Source organism: Heloderma suspectum, chromosome 5 (assembly GCF_057233095.1).
Source record: "Heloderma suspectum isolate Gila_16-S chromosome 5, 16-S_ref, whole genome shotgun sequence".
Lineage (NCBI taxonomy): Eukaryota > Metazoa > Chordata > Lepidosauria > Squamata > Helodermatidae > Heloderma > Heloderma suspectum.
Genome location: NC_139462.1, coordinates 12,759,419 through 12,777,595, shown reverse-complemented (window position 1 = coordinate 12,777,595; position 18,177 = coordinate 12,759,419). Strand labels below are relative to the sequence as shown.

General features: G+C 47.3%; 1 long non-coding RNA gene across 1 annotated transcript; it reads left to right on the top strand.

Annotated features, from left to right (window-relative positions):
* The first annotated feature begins 606 nt into the window (after positions 1-606).
* LOC146343594 (uncharacterized) lies at positions 607-12,252 on the top strand. The gene is made up of 3 exons (XR_014791947.1): positions 607-784; positions 7,144-7,254; positions 11,715-12,252. It is a non-coding gene; the product is annotated as an uncharacterized LOC146343594 (long non-coding RNA).
* The last annotated feature ends 5,925 nt before the right edge of the window (positions 12,253-18,177 follow it).

Genomic DNA, 18,177 nt, shown 5'->3' with positions numbered 1-18,177 from the left:
TCATTTGAATCCACAGCGGATTTCTCTGGCTTCCCTACTTAATACAGGAATTCAAACTTAATACAGGAATATATCTTAATATTCCATTTGCTTCTCCATGAACATCGTAGCTTAGGAGAGTGTAGCAACTTATGACAGAAAAGTAGGGATGGCGGAGAATTTCTCCCCAAAACTTCGGGGGGCCGAGCGCCAACGTGTTCGGCCCCCTGAACAAGTTTCGGGGAGAAATCCTCTGAACCCCCCCGCCCCCCGCACCCCCCCCAGGACGGGACTTACCTTTGGCGAATGTCCCTCCCGGCGGCAGGTCCGGCCGACGGTTCGGCGGATGTTCAAGCGGGGCGGGAGCGTCAGCCGGTCTTTCGACTGGCTGCCGCCGCCGCCATTCCAATGAAAGAAAGAAAAAAAGCCCCCTGATAGGCTACGTGACGATTCACGTATCCTATCATGGCTAGATTTGCAAAGTCAGCCGTGATAGGCTACGTCAATCGTCACGTAGCCTATCATGGGTGACTTTGCAGATCTAGCCGTGATAGGCTATGTTAATCGTCACGTAGCCTATCAGGGGGCGTTTTTTTTTTTTAAAAAAAAACTTTCACGTTCGCGGCCGGGTGAGGCTGGAAGCCTCCTCCCTGGCCTGAATTTCGGCCGGGGCGAGGCGGGAAGCCTCCCCCCCCCGGCCTGAATTTCGGCCGGGGCGAGGCGGGAAGCCTCCCCCCCCAGCCTGAACTTAGCAGGGGGAGCAGCGAAGCGCCTTCCCCCCACCGCGAACGTCCTTCGACGACAGGTAAGGGACTTTCGTCCACCCCCACAGAAATGTGGAAGACCAGTATTTCCTAGGATAAATATTTGCAAGGTAGCTTTATATTCAAGTGGGTACCGGAATCTTGCAAGATGCAAAAGCTTCTGGGGCAAATGTTAGTCACACATGCCAGGAAAAATGCGGGCTTTGGAGCCAGTAAATTCCTTGTCTGCAACTGACATGCCCCCCCCACCCATTCACCTATAGAACATGTACATGAGTAGAGCTTTCTACCAGCATACTGGGGGACCTCCAGCAGTGTTTCATTCAAGTGATGGATCTCCCTCTCTGCTATCATAGTGACACTTGCACTCCTTCCAAAGGCCCTTCATTTGGCCTCCTGGAAAGGTTAGGTTTGCAGCCTAAATCTAGTTATAATGCTGTACATAGTGACCCCAAATCAATGTAGCACTTATTGGATTAGCCTTCACTTGTGCTTATTCCGGCTTCTGGAGTATGTCACAGGTCAGAGGACAAAGAAACTGCAGCAGCACTGACGTCAGAATGTGGGTCTCACTGAGCTTCACGGAAAGCATACCTTCTGTCTGAACCATATGGCTTTAAATGTGCTTTCTTGTTCTTATGGATGTGAAGACATTCTTTAAAAGGTGTGAGCAATCCCAGGGGATGGCTTTAGAAACTAGAAAGATTGTGAAATGAAATTTCCAGTGGTTGAGGAAGGAAGAGGTTTCAGTCAGGACCCTGTATAGCTTCTTGGGACAAACATCAAACAAACAAACAAACAAGCAAACCAAAAAACATGATATGAGCAGGTACATAAGTTGCAGAATATTAGGCAAAATTAGGTGAATTATGAACCACTGTTTCATTTAGGTCATTTCTTAGGGAACAGAATTAGATTTTTCTTGCCTCAGAATCTGAGTAAATGGGAAAATGTGTTTGTTTGTTTTTAAAGTGCACTTAATAATTTTAATATATAGTTGTTGGTGGTGTTCATTCATTCAGTTGCTTCCGACTCTTGGTGACTTCATGGACCAGCCCATGCCAGAGCTTCCTGTAGGCCGTCACCACCCCCAGCTCCCCCAAGGTCAAGTCCGTCACCTCCAGAATATCATCCATCCATCTTGCCCTTGGTCGGCCCCTCTTCCTTTTGCCTTCCACTTTCCCTAGCATCAGCATCTTCTCCAGGGTATCCTGTCTTCTCATTATGTAGCCAAAGTACTTCAGTTTTGCCTTTAAGATCATTCCCTCAAGTGAGTAGTCTGGCTTTATTTCCTGGAGTATGGACTGGTTTGATCTTCTTGCAGTCCAAGGCACTCTCAGAATTTTCCTCCATCACCACAGTTCAAAAGCATCGATCTTCCTTCGCTCAGCCTTCCTTATGGTCCAGCTCTCACAGCCATAAGTTACTATGGGGAATACCATTGCTTGAACTATGCGGACCTTTGTTGTCAGTGTGATGTCTCTGCTCTTCACTATTTTATCAAGATTTGTCACTGCTCCCCTCCCAAGAAGTAAACGTCTTCTGATTTCCTGCCTGCAGTAATCTTTGCACCTAGAAAGACAAAGTCTGTCACTGCCTCCACATTTTCTCCCTCTCTTTGCTAGTTCTCAATCAAGTTGGTTGCCATAATCTCAGGGTTTTTTGAGGTTTAACTGCAACCCAACTGCAAATAGCGTTCCCTTATTTTCGCCGTAGTCTACGTAAATCTTTACATAGACTAGACGTGCCAAACTAAGGAATGCAAATGGCGGCACCCCATGGGCGCCCCCATTTGCGTATGCACTTTTTTTTTTTTCAAAGTCACCCGTGATAGGCTACGTGACGATTTACATAGCCTATCACGGATGACTTTGGAAATCTGGCCGTGATAAGCTACGTAAATCGTTACGTAGCCTATCACAGGTGTTTTTTGTTTTTTGTTTACTTTACTTTTTTTTTCGCGGCCGGGTAGACGGGGCGCTCCTCCCCGGCCTGAATTTTGGCGGCGAGGGATGGGGTGCCTCCCCCCCGGCCTGAATTTCGGCCAGGCGAGGCGGGGCGCCTCCCCCCCCTCGCCTGAACTTTGGGGGGAGAACCGAAGCCCCTCCCCCCCACCGCAAAGCAAGCTGCGGGACCAGGTAAGTCCCTTTCGTCCATCCCTAGCCGGAAGTAGGGGTGGGCGGATCACTCACCGTCCATTCCACAATGGTGTCCTCGGGGGAGGGCGCGATTCATTCCTCCCCCCCCCCGAATCCATCCAGGCCAGTTCCACTCCACCTCGATCCTGTAAAGCCGGCCGCCAGCTCCACTTCACTGGCGAATGTTGATACAGCCGGCAGCCATTGCCATGCCGTATTGCAATAAGTAAGTCTCCAGATGCAAATGGCATAATCTACCTGCCATAAAACAGGCAGATTAGCCTAAATGAAGCCATAAATGCAGCCATTTACGGCTTCATTTAGGTTAATCTACCAGCTTTACAGCCGCAAATGGCATCCACTATTTGCGTAGCCTATCATGTCAAAAAACGTGGACAACATTTGCGGCCGTAAAGCTGGTAGATTAACCTAAATGCAGCCATAAATTGCTGCAAAGGGCGCCCACTATGCCATTGGCATCCGGAGCCTGACTTACAGCGATATGGCATGGCAATGGCTGCCAGCCATATTGACATTCACCAAGGATGCAGAGCAGGCAGCCAGCTCTGCAGGATCGATGCAGCGATGGATCTGACCTGGACGGATTCCACAGGGAGGTGGAGGTGAGTGCTTAGGAGACCAGGGGACCATGCAGTATCACATGGTCTCCTGGGCATTGCAGGCAATGTTGCTGGGCTGAGAACCTCTGTGTGAAGAGCCCCACCATGCTGCAACAGTGTGTGGGGCATCATGAGAGTTAAAAAACAGAAATAAGAGGCCCTGGGCACCTCTTACACTTACAAGGTGAACAAAACCCCTATCCCTCCTCCCCAGTGAGAATTTTCATTGAATTTTTCTCCCTCTCCAGCTTCTTTTGATGGAGTCTTAATTTCACCTGGCCAACACACACTCACTTTGCAAGAAAAGAAAAGAAAAGAAAAGAAGCCTCGAAAATTTGGCACAACACTACTTTTTTAAACCTAAGGTTGATGCTCTGGCTTGCAGTCTCACATTGTGGCTTTATCACTGGTACTGCCTGGGTCAGGAGCCCTTTCCTGTCCCACAGCATACCAGGTGGTGTTGCTGGGATGGCAAGGGCTTTTTTCTACCTTAAACAGGAACAGCACAAACAGTTGTACAATGGTGGGCATTCTGCCACTGTGCAATTGTTTTGGGTTTTTTTTTTCTTTCTTCCACTGTGCAATTAATTTTTAAAGAAGGAACCTCTTCCTGATGCTGCCTGCTAAGTTGGGGAGGAAGACTGGAACTGTGATTCCTTACAGTTTTTCTATACAAGGCATTCATTGTGCACTCATCATTTCTTACTCACAGTTGTTTGCAAGTTCTTTAGGCAACTGGAAACCCTCCAATTTCCCCTCCCCTCCCCCTCTTCTTCTTCTTCTTCTTCTTCTTCTTCTTCTTCTTCTTCTTCTTCTTCGCACTTTCCCTAGGGGTTTTTAGAGTGGTGGAAATGGAGTATTATTTGTGAAAGCAAAAGAAAACATTTTTTTACTTGTGTAACTGCATTATTCTGCCATAGCATAGCACCACCTAGAGGTTATGTAGCAGAAAAGCAGGAAAGGAAAAGCTCTTTCTGTAGAGCTCAGATTCCAGTTCCGTGATGAAGCTGAAAGTAGACACAGCAGATTAAGAGCTCATATAGAAAAGCTCTTTGCCACTCTGCTCTTCTCTCATCCCAATACCACTTACCAGGCATCATGGAAAAGGAGCTCTGTTGTCATCTTCTTCTTAAGAGCAACCATGCCTGCAGGCATGTTGCTCAGTGAACTGCCTGCCAACTCTGGCCACATGTGCCTGCCTCCATCTTTGTTTCTCAGACAGACCTTTTTTAAAAGTACGCTGCTGCCTGTCTCTGGAAGTTGTTTGGGGGCCTCTGGAGTAACAGCAGAAGAGAAGAGGGAAAGAGCACCGTGAATGATGGTGAGAAAGGGGGAGATAAGCTCTGGTGCTCGAGTCAACAAAATGCATTGTGCTTGATGCATTTCAGAATGCTTCCTTCTCAGGAGCTATAAATCAAACCAAACATTAACATTAAAAATGCTGTCTTGCAGATAACTCCCCATTCCTATATTATGACATTTCATAAAACCTTTTTCTATACAAATGTTAAAATTCTGCCACCCAAAACCACTCAAGAAAAAAAAAAGTTCCCATTTACACATAGTATAAAATACTGCCACACATTACCTTCAATAAAGTAAGTGGTACTTTTCTGATGGCTGCATAGCTTTTTAACCAACACATGAATGAATGGTCATTATATCAGCTATTATGTTTCTAACAAACATTGACCTTACACAAGCTGTTTGATCTTTTGCTCTGAAATACACAGACGGAGCAATCCTATCAAGAAGATTGATGGTTGCTTCTGACCCTAGGGATGTCCACCTATCCAGTGCAGAAGAGGAGAAGTGGTGAGGAGCAGATCTCCTCCCCGCTCCCTCAGCCCTACTTTTACAGCTAGCTAGACAGCCAATTTCAGCTGTCTAGCCACGGGACCTCAGAGCATGGGAAGTGGCAGCCACATGACACATAGGATGTGTCATACTGGACTTCCGACTTCCCCACTCGAGCCCGCCCCTGGGAACACCCAGTTTTCGCTGCTCCATGCTGCTCCTATGAGATGGCATGGGAGGCAGGGGTTGGTTCTCTGGGAACTGACCATGGAGCGTGGGCCATAGGATTGTGCCCTAATGCTCTTAATTCTGGATACCTGCAAATGCTATAGTTGAAGTCTATTGCTCTCACATCAGGAGTGGAGCCTGAGGTGTGCCTTATATATTCTAGGTGATTTAAAGCTGAACTCCACCCCACTGTATCTTCTATCATGTGCTATTCCTATTAGGCCTTACAGATAACATTTCACACATGATATTTATGGTTGATATTACATGTTCTTACAATCTTCTAATTTCAGTTGTTGTTGTTGTTGTTGTTATATCATGTTATGCATTAATTTGGCCGATTCTAATTCTTTTTCTGCCTTTATTTAAACCCTGAGAAGTCCAAATCCTCATTGAGTCCTATTGGCTGCATACCTTTTAGGGAAATGATCCAGAACAATTCTCTTGTATTTATGAATCTTTCATCCCCATTCACCTTTTCAGTAGTCCAAAAAATGATGTTGTTTGGTTCATGTTGTTTTTCACTGAAATGCTTGACCATGGGTGCTCCTACCCTTTGATGTCTTAGACTACACAGATGCTCTCCTACTCAGAGTTTGAAAGGTATTGAGGTCTTGCTAAAGTAGATCTTGTGGCAGGGGCATGAAATTGCATAAATCACTCCTGAGGAGTTGCAGGTCAGAAATCTGGATGAAATTTCCTGTGTTTGGGCTCATAAAAGAAGTTTTCTTTTTGGTGAATGTACAGTATACACAATGGGCACATTGATGATGTCCGCTCAGCCTTGGTGTGTGAAACAGTGTTGGCTACACTGTCTTTTTCATGTTCCATGTGTGTGCCATATGCACTAACCAGTCCTTGAGAGTTTTTGTTCTCTTGAAAGTTACTCTGGGTAAGACCTGGTAGATCCTGAATTAGATGCCAGTTGGACTGTATGTATGTGTGTGTGTGTGCGCACGCGCGCACACATACAATTTCTTGTGTGAGCGGCTTGAAAGGAAGAATACATGTTGTTCACTGTTCAGTTTGTTGTTTTTCCATTCTTTTGTGGGAACCTAATAAGATGTCTGTAGTCATAGCTGATTGTATCACTTCGGTACGGTATCCTCTTTCTTTAAGGTGTTGCATTAATGATCATGGTTCTTTGGGGGGAAAAAACTTGACTTCTTGAGCAGTTACATTTTATTCTCAAAAAATGACAGTAGGGTAAATTGTTTTGGAGGCATACTGGATGGTAACTGTCATACCTTAGAAAGCTGTTTTTATCTATGGGTTTATAGAAGATCATGAGTATGTTTTTTGACAACAACATCCAGGGAATTTACCTATTCTGTATTGCACGGTGTTTCATAGAATCATAGATTAGTAGGATTGGAAGGGACCTATAAGACTATTGAGTCCAACCCCCTGCTCAATACAGGAATCTAAGTCAAAGCATCCCTGACAGATGGCTGTCCAGCTTCGTCTTGAATGCCTCCAGTGTGGGAGAGCCTACTATCTCCTTAGGTAATTGGTTCCATTGTCGTGTTGCTCTGACAGTCAGGCTGTTTTTCCTGATGTTCAGCCTGAATCTGGCTTCCTGTAACTTGAGCCCCTTATTCTGTGTCCTGCACCCAGGGATGATCGAGAAGAGATCCTGGCCTTCCTCTCTGTGACAACCGTTCAAGTACTTGAAGAGTGCTATCCTATCTCCCCTAGGGATGGCAGAGAATTCCGCCACAGATCTTGGTGAGGCTGATTGCCAGTGTATTTGGCCTCCGAACTCCATGGCAGAACGGCCTGCCCCCCGCCCCCCCCGCGGATCCCCCCCAGGACGAGACTTACCTGGGGTGGATCTTCCGGGTGGCGACGGCTCCGGCGGTGGCTTCAGCGGCGGCAGCTGTGGCGGCTGGTCTTCCAACCGGCTGCCCCCGCCTGCCATTTCCAGTCTTGTTAAAAAAAAAAAAAAAGACGTGATATGCTACGTAAAGATTTACGTAGCCTATCATGGCTGGGTTTTTTTAAAAAAACAAACACGACGTGATAGGCTACGTAAATCTTTACGTAAATGGGTTAAAAACAAACAAACCCACATACACAAATTTTGCATTCCTTATTTTTGGTGTCTTAGTCTACGTAAATATTTACTTAGACTATGACGGCGAAAATAAAGGGGAACGCAAATAGCGTAGCGGGCATCTGCCATCTGTTGTATTGTCCTTCTCATCAGAGGTTTTGGGGGCTTTTTACCTTTGATTTCAGATTGGGCAGTTGTAGGGGGTGGGTAAGAGCTTCTGAGCAGAGGTATAGCTCAGTGGTAAAGCACACACTTTGGATGCCAAAGGCCCTAGATTCAATCCCCAGCATCTGCAGGTAGGGTTAGAAAAGACTCCTGTCTGTGGGAACCCCAGGAAGCTACTTCCCTTCAATGTACAGCAGGGGTGTTGAACCTCAGCCTTGTGGGCCAAATCTGGCCTGCCTTGGGTCTCAATCTGTCCCTCCAGGGTTCCCCAGATGACCACACCCCCTTCTCCTGGCCCCACCCCCTCTCTGATGGTTTCCTGACTTTTGTGTGTGCTTTTTCCCAGGTTGAAATGCCTCTCCTAAGCCCTAGTTGCATGCAGTGAGAAGTTTAAGCTAAACCATATTAATATTTTAGGCCCTATCCCTTTTGTTTTCTAGCCTGTTCCCTTTTGCCTTCCCCCAACCTAGCCAAACGTGGCCCCTGAGATCTTCTCCAAAATTGTTTTTGGCTCTCAAGCTGAAAGAGTTTTCAACACCCCTGGTGTACAGCTTCTTGTGTTCCAGATGGCCTTGGCTAAGGGTCAGAAACTGAGGAATCAGTCACTAACAGAGGGTTCTGGAGTTGGGCTCATGTAATCAAAGACCAGGGGTGGAGGCTCAATAGAAATCTTGTGCTGGCCAGAAAATGATGCTGGCATCCCTGCATACGGGCACCATTCAACCACCCCCTTCTTTTAAAATCAGTTTCTTTCTCTCCTATTTATACACTTCCTTGTTGTTCTTTCATTTGGACACAGCTGTTCCAGTTTCAGCATGGTGCCAGAATCAATGGAGGTGGGATCAATATGTTGTAGCTTGCTAAAGGAACGGAATCACAGAGGTTTTAACAGCAGCAGATTTGTCACGTTGGAAACAGCTCAAATGACATTTTGCAGTATGGCAACCCCTCCTCCCAAAATCTCACTAAGCTATTAAGCCTAACACCTCTCCCCCCCCCCCATGTTTGAATATGCTAACTCAGCTGTGTAGGGCATGTAGTAAAATTTAAACATTTAAGCAATTAGGAAGATGGGTAAAACAATATTCTAACTTCCATGGCCTTAAGAGTTCTAAGACTAAAAACTGAAATGCTTCACATTATCAGAACAGAATCTGTCACTGGTCAGTGACCTTTTCAATTAAAAAGGCAATTTACTCTGTGTGAGATCCTTGCACTTCATATTTATTTAAACATATCATTAAAATGTCGAGCCTCATTACCTACAGGTTGGCTTTGAGATCTCACACGTGGAGATGTGCAAAATTGACTGTGGCAGACTCTAAGTCCAAGAAGCAAGAGAAGGAAGCCAGCAGATGTTCAGGCACACAGATTTCAGTCCAAGGGAGTTCGGGTTAGGCAGGAGTGGTAAGGATAGCAGGCAAAGGTCAAAGCACAGGTAAGCTGACAGATAAGTGGGGTCAGACTAAGGCAAAAGTGGTTGAGACAGCAGGCAGAAGTCAAAACCCAGTTAGGCAGTCAGATACGTCACATGGTCCAGAAGCAGAGTCAAGGAGTCCAAGGGTCAGTAGCGCATAGCATCAATCACAGGGCAAGGTCCCGAAGGCAAGGTAGAAGGCACAGGAGCTAGAAGAACAGTGTTGTTTTGAGCACTAGCTAGGTAGACACTAGGGATGGCCATCACAGGGAAATCCTGTTCACTTTTGGTTTGATGGATCCCTGTGGTACCCCTGACTCAGTGAGCATTTGTGAGTTGAGTGGCAGGTCAGTTCCTGAAACTCAGGAACTTCCCTGCCTTATTTTTTTAAGCTGCAAGCTGTAATTTGCGCAAAATTGTGGGTATAAATATTTGCAGAAATTGCATTTTGAGCAAAATTGCAGCTGTAAATGACCATTTACACCCACAATTTGCTCAAATTGCAGTATTTATGGACATCATTTTGCGCAAATGGCTATTTCTGTAAATATTTATGTTTGGCGCTTTTATGCAAATCTCAATTTGTGCATATAAAAAAGGAAGAAAACCCTGAGGTTGCCTGACTATGTGCACATTGAGTCAGGCAAATCTGGGGATCTGTGAGCTGGAATCCCACGAGCCAAGCCAGTGAAAACTTCCCAACCCCTACCACCCAACCAGATTCTTCTGACATCCCTAGCAGACACCGAAGGCTTTTAATAGTGAAGCCTACTGTCCCACCCAGGGCTCAGCTACAGTACATAGGAGCTCTCTGCTCAGAGCCCTATTCATGAGGAGTTGTTTTCTCCTGAGGAGTCTTTCCTTATATGCTAGTACTCCTTCTCACGGGACCCCTACTGGCCTGTCCCTTGAGGTAACAATACTCCTGGGGGGCAAGGGGTGAGGCCACTCCCCCTGATATGGATGGACCTCCAGTCATGTCTCCTGAGCGTCCACTACTAGCGATGTATGAAAGGTACTTACCTTTCCATGGATTATGCTGATGCTGGGGGGGAGGCGCTCCATTCCTCCCTCCTGGAATCCTGGCTGGCCGGCTCCATTCCGCAGGGATTCTGCGGAGCCACCAGCCGGCTCCGCCAGCAGCCGGACATCCAGCCGCTGGCTAGCAGGGATGCAAATGGCGGCGGCCATAGCCGCCGTTTGCGTCCCTGCAGTCAGCCGTGATAGGTTAGGTAAATGTTTATGTAGCCTATCACGGCTGATTTTTTTTAAAAAACGCGCATACGCAAATGGCAGCGTCCATGGGCACTGCCATTTGCGTTCCTTATTTTGGCACGTCTTAGTCCACGTAAACATTTACATAGACTAAGACAGCGAAAATAAGGTGAACGCTAATAGCGTAGATGCTACGCTATTTGCATTCCCCTTATTTTCGCCGTAAATCTACGTAAATGTTTACGTAGAATAAGATGTGCCAAAATAAGGAACACAAATGGCGGCGCCCATGGGCACCGCCATTTGCGTATGCGCGTTCTGTTTTTGTTTTTAAATCAGCCGTGATAGGCTACGTAAACATTTACGTAGCCTATCACGGTGTTTTTTTAAAAATCTAGCCGTGATAGGCTACGTTAATCATTACATAGCCTATCACGTTTTGTTTTTTTTTTTTACTTTATTTTGTAATGGCGGCAGCAGCAGCCGGTCGGAAGACCGGCCGCTGCCCCCGCCCCCGCTGAAACGCCTCCGAAACACTGCCGGGACCCGCCGCCGAGAGGGACATTCACAGGAGGTAAGCCCCATCCCGGGTGGGGGGGCGGGGGGCGGAGAATTTCACTGCCAATTTTGGGGGGCCGCATGCGTTGAAATTCGGCCTCACTGAGATTCGTGGAGAAATTCTCAGAAATTCTCCGCCATCCCTAGCTCAGTTTCTGGGAGCTCTAGTTCTTCCTCTGAGGAGGATTCCTCCAGTGGGGGCATGCCAAAACCATTCCTTTTGTGACCGCAAGTATTTCTGCGGCCTGAAAAATTAACATCACATTTCAGTTATTTACCTGAAAAAGAAGATACCGATATCACTTGTTATTTAAGATCCTGGTGTTAGTGTGCATTTAAAGGCACAGGGACCTTTTTAATGTTTTACATGTTTTCCTTTCTTTCTTTTTAAATAGAAGCACATAGGTGCACATGATTTCCCATGCAAAAGAAGAAGAAAATAATGCTCTCTGGGTGTGGCTGAATTGGCTGAATTGCACATGGCTCTCTGGCAGGCTGGCTTTTGCACTGGTTGCATACTATCTGTTTTCCCCATCCCATGCACCAACAACTTTATCCTTGTACAGGGTTCCTGACTAAATTTGCTCATCCTTGTTCCCCATTTAAAGAACTGACAGAATGCTATTGTGCACACGATTGCTGAATCATACCCTTTTTTATAATGCTAGTGCAGTTCCACATGCAACAAGTTTCTGCTTTTCCGCTTCTGGTGATAATTGATCTACAGCAGCCTTACAAAAACCAGTTGCTTTTTTCCCCTCCCTCCCTCTCTTTCAGAACACGGAATGAAATAAAATAATACTGCTGCAAAACATCTAAGCTCAAGATTCAAAGGTAGTAATCTGAGACTAGCTGACAGCTCTGATATTTAAACTTGCTGTCCTAAGAACATAAGAATATAAGAAGAACCCTGCTGGATCAGACCAAGGGTCCATCTAGTTCAGCAATCTGTTCATACGGTGGCCAACCAGCTGTCGACCTGGAATCTACAAGCAGGACATGACTGCAATAGTACACTCCTGAGAATGAATGGAAAACTTAGTGGTAGGACCAAAGCCTGAGGCCTGGTAATCCTACACAGAACAGTAGCTGACAAACAAGGCCAGCACAATATATTTTGCTGTCAGAAGCAAAGAACAAGATGGCATCCCCCCCCCCACACACACACACACACAAAATTCAGGCCTGGCTAAAGACATTTTGCTGCTGAGTGCTCAAGGGCAGCCAAATTATTTCAGAACCTGAGGCAGAAAGTTCCACAAGCACCTCCCTGACATTAAAAATGCAACAATAATAAATCAGTGACTTAACAGTTTGTGAGCCTTTTCATGACACCACAAAGTTACTGCCTGAGGTGATCACTTCACTCTTCCTCATGGTAGGACCAGGCCTTTTCATTACACATGTTTTGCTGAGGGAGGCAGGATAACCAAAAGAAAAAGGAAGTGGCAGCTGCATGACATCATGATAGTGTCATAGTAGTAGGAATGTTGGAGGAATCCATGGCGGGGGGGTTAAGCTCAATGAGGTTCCCTTGGTGAGGCCCCCTGGACTTCAGTCCGCTTTCCACTGTGGAGTCCAACTTGATCATTTAATTTCATTTATTCTATTTCTATCCCACCTCATAGCCAAAGCTCTCTGGGTGGTTAAAACATAAAAATCAGTCTGCATCGAGTCGGGCCTAGGGGTGTACGAATCCAACTCACTATTCCACCCGGGAGTCTGCAGGGGGGGAGGAGATCCGTCCCTCCCCCTGGAATCCTCCCTGGCTGGCTCTGCTCCATAGCGAGTCCACAGAGCCGCCAGCCAGGCCCACCCACAGCTGGACTTCCATCTGCTGCTGGTCTGCGGACGCAAATGACGTCCGGCATAGCGGACGCCATTTGCATCCCTGCTCTTTGCCGTGATAGGCTACATAAATATTTATGTAGCCTATCACAAAAAGAGCAGGGACACAAATGGCATCCGCTATGCTGGACACCATTTGCATCCACAGACTGGCAGCGGACGTGGCTGCGGACTCAGTGGACAGACACGAACCCAGCCAGCAGCAGGTAAGGTCCGTCCACGTCAAACTTTGCGGGGTGGTGGAGGTAAGGGGTCCATTCCGCCATGGACTACGGACTCATGGGAGTCCATGGCGGAATTCTCCGCCATCCCTAGTCGGGCCAGATAGGGAAACATAATAAAGTTAACCAGAAACACAATAGAATCTACACAAATTGGCAAGGAAATGGAAATGGATTGTGGAATTTCAAGTTATCACTATCAGGTCCCAGTTATCACATACTATGCAAGCCTCCCCCAACCTGGTGTTCTCCACTTGTGCTGGACTACACCTCACATCTGCTTTAATCAGAATGTCCAAGGTCGGGGATAGTGGATGTTGTAGTCCTACACATCTGGAGGGCACCAGGTTGGGAAAGGCTGTACTGGGTCATGTTTGTTGTGACCATGGTTGCTAGACTGTATATAAATATAAACATTGCTGATTCAAAGGCTATCAAAACTCAGTAAATCACACACAAACACAACTCGTGCCATTTTACACTCCTTGAATGTTTGCACTGTAAGGTTGTGGCACTGCATGTTGTTTTCTCTGCAAGTTCCTCCATTCCATTGCACTCATATGGTGCCTTTGGGAACTGCAGTTCCTGCAGTATCTCTTCAACCCTGCCAACAGAGGGACTCAAAAAAGGCTCAGTTAAAATAATAACCTGGGTATTTTCCCATCGCTCTTTAGTTGCATCCATTTGTGTCTAAATATCAAGACATTGGTAAGCACCAGGATGGCAGGGCTTGTGTTGCATGAATTGCAGGGATTCTGAAACTGGATAGTTCAGAATCGTGTAGCTGTGTCAGGGTATCAGGAACAAGGGCAGTCTGGCAGATAGGCAGCCATAGTGAGGCTGAAAGTCAGGCTGAAGACTGGTCACCTTTCTGCTTTCAGTCATTGCGTAGTGATCAAGGGTGGAGAAATCAAATGATATTTGCATATGTGTGAACAAAGCTAATTCAGTGAAAGAAAGAAAGAAAGAAAGAAAGAAAGAAAGAAAGAAAGAAAGAAAACTAGGGCTGTGCACTACTTCGGTCTGAAGCCGAAATAATGAGGTGAATCGGGTTGATTCAGAGGTGCCTCGGCTTGCTACAAAGCAGATCAGAGGAGCACCGAGGTGCCCTGAACTGAAGCAGGTCACCTATGCGGCACCTTGGTCCGCCCTATATATTCAGAGCTGTCCTTATGCCCTCTGACCACCCAGGCAGGCTGTCTCCAAAATGTATGAACTTGTGAAAGATCATGTGGATGGAGAGGAGGAGGAGGAGGAGGAGGAGGAGGAGGAGGAGGAGGAGGAAGGAGTGAGCTTTGCTGTGAGTCAGCCTCAATTTACTCACTGTGAGAGAGGTGTTACCGGAGAGGAGAGGACTAGAAGCTGGAGCAGTGGTCTCCAAAGTGGGGTATCTGCACCCTGGGGGGGGGCACTAGATGATCCATTGAGGTGTATGAGCTGCCTGATCATTGAGCAGCCTCCTGCTGCCCTGATGAGCTCCCATTGTGTACAGTGATGGTGGTGGCGGTGGTGGCAGTAGGATGGGACAGGAGCCAAGAGGGAAGCTCCATGGCATTTCTCTCTTGGCTCCAGTCCTTTCCTGCCTCTGCTGCAGCCACTGAGAGCAAATGCACCAGTCCCTGCCAGGCACGGCAGAGGAAGCCATGACACCGGAGCAGCTGGCATCCTGCCGAAGGAGAGTAGGGATGTACGAAAATCACTTACCTTTCGGGGATTATGCTAATGGTGGGGGGGGGCGTTCCGTCACTCCCCCCGGAATCCTTGCCAGGGGGGGAGGCGCTCTGTTCATCCCCCCCCCCAGAATCCTGGCCGGCCAGCTGTGCTCCACAGCGATTCTGCGGAGCCGCCGGCCAGCTCCGCCAGCAGCCGGACATCCGGCCGCTGGCTAGCAGGGACGCAAATGGTGGCAGCCATAGCTGCCGTGGTTTGCGTCCCTGCAGTCAGCCATGATAGGCTACGTAAATGTTTACGTAGCCTATCACGGCTGATTAAAAAAAACACACACACACGCGCGTATGCAAATGGTGGCGGCCATGGCCGCCGCCATTTGTGTTCCTTATTTTGGCACATCTTAATCTACGTAAACATTTACGTAGACTAAGATGGCGAAAATAAGGGGAACGCAAATAGTGTAGTGTCTATGCTATTTGCGTTCCCCTTATTTGTGTTCCCCGCTATTTGCGTCCCCCTTAAATGTTTACGTAGACTAAGACGTGCCAAAATTAGGGGTGGATGAAAGTCACTTACCTGTTGTCGAAGCTTGTTCGCGGTGGGGGGGAGGCGCTTTGCTGCTCCCCCCGCGAAGTTCAGGCCGGGGGGGAGGCTTCCCGCCTCGCCCCGGCTGAAATTCAGGCCAGGGGGAGGCTTCCCGCTTCGCCCCGGCTGAAATTCAGGCCGGGGGGGAGGCTTCCCACTTCGCCCGGCCGCGAACTCGAAAGTTTAACAAAAAAAAAAAAACGCCCCCGTGATAGGCTACGTGATGATTAACGTAGCCTATCACGGCTAGATCTGCAAAGTCAGCTGTGATAGGCTACGTTAATCGTCACGTAGCCTATCACGGGTGACTTTTTTTTTAAAAAAAGCGCGTACACTAATGGCGGCCCCCATAGGGAGCCGCCATTCGTGTTCCTTATTTGGTCGCTGTAGTCTACGTAAATCTTTACGTAGACTACAGCGACCAAATAAGGAATGGGAATGGCGGCTCCCTATGGGGGCCGCCATTATCCGTACGCGCTTTTTTTTTTTTAAGTCACCCGTGATAGGCTACGTGACGATCTACATAGCCTATCATGGCTGACTTTGCAAATCTAGCCATGATAGGCTATGTTAATCGTCACATAGCCTATCACGGGGGCATTTTTTTTTTCTTTTATTGGAATGGCAGCGGCGGCGGCCGGTCGAAAGACCGGCTGCCGCTCCTGCCCCGCACGAACACCCGCCAAACTGCCGGCTGGACCCGCCTCCAGGAGGGACATTCGGCAAAGGTAAGTCCCGTCCTGGGGGGGGGTGAGGGGGGCGAGGGGTGTGTGGAGGATTTCTCCCCGAAACTTGTTCGGGGGGCTGAACACGTTGGCGCTTGGCCCCCCAAAGTTTCGGGGAGAAATTCTCCGCCATCCATAGCCAAAATAAGGAATGCAAATGGTGGCGGCCATGGCTGCCGCCATTTGCGTATGCGCATTTTTTGTTTTTTTTTTAAGTCAGCCTTGATAGGCTAAGAAAACATTTATGTAGGCTATCACGGTTTTTTTTTTTAATCTAGCCGTGTTAGGCTATGCAAATCTTTACATAGCCTATCATATTTTTGTTTTGTTTTTTAACCTGGAAATGGCAGTGGCGGCAGCCAAGCGGAAGACCGGCCACTGCAGCCACCGCCGCCGAACTACTGCCAGAGCCGGAGCCGCCGCCGCCACCAGGAAGATCCGCCCAAGGTAAGTCCCATCCCGGGGGGTGGTGGGGTGGTGGTGGGCTGTTCTGCCACTGATTTCAGGGGGCGAAATGCACTGACATTCAGCCTCCCCGAGATCCGTGGCAGAACTTTCATACATCCCTAAAGGAGAGCAGGAAGGATATTAACCCTTCCCACTCTCCTTTGCCAGAATGAACCTGAGAAGAAAGCATGTGCTATGACAGCTATGTGAGTGTCTCCCCATCCCACCCCACTCTTCTGTAATAGGTTTACCATTCATTCTTGTTGTTTGTTCACTGTAGTTGCTTATCTTGTCCCCCTGCTTTTCAATTCTCTCTCAACCATTAGTTTCCCTTTTTTTATGAGAGAGAGAGAGAGAGAGAGAGAGAGAGAGAGAGAACTTTCCTGTTCTTGTTCTTGGCTCCCTTCCATCCCCTTCTCAATTCCTGTATTCCTTTCCTTCCCATTTTTTTTGTATCTCTTTCCCCTTAAATAAATAGATAAATACACTCATTCCTCTTCTGTTAGGATTAGAGTTACTCCCCCCTGCTTTTCTTGTGGTTTAGTGTTTACTTTTCTCTTGCTCATGTGTGCGTGTGCTTGTGCTGTGTGGACAAGCAAACGGTGTGTGTCAAGTGACTACACACAGTGCACATTGCCAAAAACAGTGGGCAAAGTGATTATTTAAATAATATCATACCATGCTGTGTGTTGCAAAACAAGCAAGCCCAATACGAGGCATCTTCAAGATCTTGGCAGGGCAGAGGTGGGTGAGTTGCTGCTGTGCCATCCTGGCAGGGTTGTGATGTTGCTTCCTGCCTCTGTCAGTCCAGCAGACAAGTGTTGTTGCTCTCTGTTCAAGTCAATGTGCCCACCTGGCAGGGTTGCTGTCTTGGTTTGCTTCCCACCTACCAGCCAGTGTTTCCCCAGGCAATTCAGCCAAAGAAACCCTAAGGTTATTCACTGTGAATAGGAAAGTAGGGAAAGGGGGTTATTTGCACTTCAAAGAACCCTACAGCAGAGTTTAATGATAGTGACCTCCTCATCATTTCAACATCTAACTTGATTATCCCTTTATGAACTTTGGTCTGAGTTTCTGAGAATAGCATAATTTACCTGTACCTAGAACAAAAGCCCCTTGGGCCAAATTGTCTGACTTTCAGCAGGTGGGATGCTCTCTAGGGGGGCTGTGTGTTCCCCAACTTTCATGCACTTCTGTGCAAGCAATGAAAAGTTATAGCTCTTTGCTTTGCTTTGAGAGATTCCCTTGAAAAATCAAATTTCACCTTGCAAAAACATAGTGGGACAAACTGTCTGGAATTGGGCAGGTGGGATGCAGTCCATGGGGGCTGAGAGTTCCCCAAATTTCATGTATCTATCATGGAAACTGGAAAAGTTATGGCCATGCAAGTCAATGGGAAAATGCCCAAAATGAATGATTTGGGTGTCTGAATCTCTCTTCATATTCGGATCTGAGTCAAAGCGGATGGGATCCAACTCAGTCCAAAGTGAAGCAGGGCCACTTTGGAAGGTCTGAAGTGGTATCTGAACTGAAGCAGGGGTTCCTTGCACAGCCCTAAAAAAAGCACCACTTCCTAACATCATCCTCTAAAAGTCTTACCCACAAGAAGAATCTATGCCTCCTTTCCCTCTTTCCTAAAGATGAGTTTCAGTGATCATTGACATATTTGACTAATACCTGTACCATGGAATATGCATTTTCCATTACTTAATTTCAATCTTTGACCAACTTGTGTTTTTTTTC